This window comes from Pediculus humanus, genomic scaffold (assembly GCF_000006295.1).
Source record: "Pediculus humanus corporis 1103172108289 genomic scaffold, whole genome shotgun sequence".
NCBI classification, from domain to species: domain Eukaryota; kingdom Metazoa; phylum Arthropoda; class Insecta; order Psocodea; family Pediculidae; genus Pediculus; species Pediculus humanus.
Window position 1 is genome coordinate 581,282 of NW_002987858.1, and position 3,795 is coordinate 585,076.

A 3,795-nucleotide genomic window follows, 5' to 3' on the forward strand; every position below is an offset into this window, starting at 1 on the left:
TTATTATTATCGTCGTCGTCGTCGTTCTCATTTTCATTTTTTTATTCAAACGATTTTTTTTCTTCTTTTTTTCATTTTCTTTTCGCATAACAATAATAATAATAATAAAAATTTACTCACGATTTTCTTTTTTTTTTTTTTAAATCGTGGTCGATCGTGTCGTCCCCTTCCGGTATTTATCAGTACTTATTTTTAATGAGAAAAAAAAATTATTATTTTTTAATTGTTATAAACAATCGTTTAAATTGTCATTAATTAAATTCGTTCGTTTGTTTTCTCCTACTACTAAACATTCCGTGGCGTGAATTTAATGACAATAATACTAATAACAATAATAATAATATCCGTTCATTTATTTACAATTTTGTTTGTTTTTTTTTTTTTTCTCTTCTTTTTCCTTTTAACTTTAATTATTAATTGTCGCATTCACGCCCTTAAAATTTCATTATTATTATTATTATTACGTAAGAGTAATTTTTGTTTTTTTTTTTAAACACGATTTTTAATTCTTGTTGTTTTGTTTTTGTTATTTATACTTATTTACATGTATAATTAATTAATTAATTAATGATACCCCAAAAAAAAAAATTTCATTTCGCCAGGGGAAAACAACATTAATTTTATTACTATCATTATTATTATTCGACTTTTTTTTTTGTTTGTTTGTCAGGCTTTTTTTAACCGACGAATTTTTTGCACTTTTTCAAAGAAAAATAATAATAATAATAATAATAATAGTAATAATAAATTACGAGATGAAACCGGTCGAATCATAACCGAATCGATTTCCGTTACGGTAAAAACAAAAAAAAAATTTTTTTTCATCAGTAATAATATTAATATTAATAATGATTTTTAAACGAAAAAAACAAAAAACCGACCCCTTAATTAAAATTTAATGTGATGACGTAATAAAAATAATAATAATACTAATACTAATAATAATAATAATAATAATAATAATAATAATAATAATAATAATAATAATAATAATAATAATATAAAAATAAAAAAAATACAAAAAAAATTATTTCCATTGTTTTTCATTCGAAAATCAATCATTTTATTATTATTACTATTATCATCATTATCATTATTCTTTAAAAACTATAAATAAATAAACATTATTCGGTGAAAGGTGCGCGCGTATGTGCGTATGTGCGTGCGTGCGTGCGTGCGTGCGCGTGTTTTTGCAGGTCACAAAACGAGATTAAGTAAACGAAATATAATAATCGACATCGTTGTTATTACATAAAAATAAATTTTAGTTGACATAATTTTTCACGTACGCATACGCGTGCGTACCACACACGCACACACACGCACACGCACGCACACACAAATCCTCGTAACCGTTTTTTTTTTCGGCGGAAAATTAAAATAAGTATAGAAAAAATATATTAAAAAAAAAAAAAAAAAAAAAAAAAAACGCATAAATATTTATTTATGCAACACGTTTGCACACATAAATTTTATAAATAATAAAAAAAAAAAAAAAAAAAAAAATGGACGGTGATCGTAGTTCCTTATTAGAGAACGTTTTCGTTTTACTTTAAATCACTACCACAATCGTAAATATTAATTTTTTTTTTTTTTTTTAGGTCCCTCAAATCCGATAAGAAGTTCTTTTTGTTTTTTTTACGTAGGCGTACGACATTTTTTTACGGTTAATAAAAAATTCAAAATCGTCATCAATCATTTAAACAAAAAAAAAAAAAAATTTTTATTTTTATTTTTTTATTTTAAGTTTGTATCTCGTTCAATTTCGAACACACACTCACGCGGCGTTTTTTTCATTATTATAATCACCATTATCATTATTATTAATATTATTATTATTATTATTTTATCACGACGTCTCGTCGGGTTTATGCTGACATTTTTAAGTGAAATGACCGTTTCCAAGTATAACGAGTTTCCAAGGTGAAGATATATTTTTAAAAAAAATTATTTATTTTTGTGTGTAAACAATGCGTGTGTCGTCATCGTCGTCACCGTCACCTTCACCGTCACCGTCACCGTCGAAGTGACGCTACGACTCAATTAAAAATAAAAAAAAATTTGTACTGTTTTCAACCGGGTTTCGACCTTTGCCATTCGAATCCGATTCGACCGAATTAAGTTTTAATTACCCCACAACAAACAACAAAAAAATTTCTCTTTCGTTTGATTTTCCTTTTTTTTTTTATAAAAAAAATCGATGATTACGTGCCCTCTATCTTTACCTCCCCCTTAGCCCCCTCTCCCCGCGAAAAAAAAAGATTCATGCAATTTATTATTACCGCATACTTAAGAAAACATTAAAAAAAAAAAAAAAACGAAATCCACGCACGCGTGATCGCGATCTCGTTTGTCTCGTCTCGTCCTTCTCCCTTCCTTTCTCTCTCCCACCCACCTCCCCAAAAAAAGGAAGCAGGAAGTGATTGAATAACTTTAAAAAAAAAAAAAAAAAAAAACGTTCGATGGGAAATGGAGAACACTGAGATTTTGAGAGCGGGAGAAGAATAAATTTTAAAATTTAAATTTTGCACATAATTTTTTTTTTCCGTTATCATTATACAATAAAAGTTAATGAGCGGCCAATAATAATAATAATAATAATAATAATAATAATAATAATAATAATAATAATAATAATAATAATAATAATTTTTCATTTCATTTTACGGTAGAAAATAATTTTTTTTTTTTTTACATAAATGGAATTATATAAAAAAAAAATGTTTTTTAAAATTAAAATAGAACAAAATTTAAATATGGAAACGCAGACCGCGCACACGCGTACTCACGCACATATTAAACAATTAAATTTTTTTTTTTTTTTTTTTTTTTTGTGACATAAAATTTCGCGTGGCAGTAGCAACATACATACGAAATTTAAAAGCGTTAAAATTATTTTCGACGCCCGTCATTCCGATTCGCCATTTTTAATTTTATTATTATTATTATTATTATTATTTTGACCGGTGACAATTTTGTATAATTATTCACCTTCCGGTTGTTTTGTAAAAAAAAAAAAATTCTTTTCTGGATTTTTCCATTATTATTATTATTATTATCATCATTACACAGTCACGCCGTCGACGGATTCTACATTTTGGAGAGAGAGAGAGAGAGAGAGAGAGAGAGAGAGAGAGAGAGAGAGAGAGAGAGAGAGACAAAAAAAAATAATTTTTTAATTTTTGTCATTTCGAATTAAAAGCAAAAAAAAAAAAAAGAAAAAAAATTCCAGCGTGTTTTCTCCAGCACGGATTCCAAAAAAAAAAAAAAAAACAAAAGAAAAAAAATCAATTAAAGTTTCGACATCGTTCACGACGAATTCCAAAAGATTCCAGATATAATAATAATAATGATAATAAAACTCTTACCACTATTACTATTATTATTGTTATTAATAAATTGTTTTTTTACACTTGATTAATGACAGGTTTTTTTTTTTTATGTTATCCCCTTTTTCATTTTTTTCCCTCCCTTCCTTCCTTACTTCCTTTCTTCCTCCTACTCTCCTTCCTACTCTCTTTCTCCAGGACAAAAATAATAAAAAAAAATTTTTTTTTTCAACTTCAATTTATATTTAATTATTTCGTAATCAACCCCTTAAAAATTATTAACAACCTGTTGTTTGTTAACACCCCTTTTTCTTACGACAAACAAACAAACAAACAAGCAAACGAACAAAATAAAATAAAAATTATCCAAAATGAAATTTTTCTTTAAAAAAAAACAAAAAAAAAAACTTCATGTTTTATTTTTATTACTCTTATTATTATTATTTGTTTGTTTGTTTGTTACTTA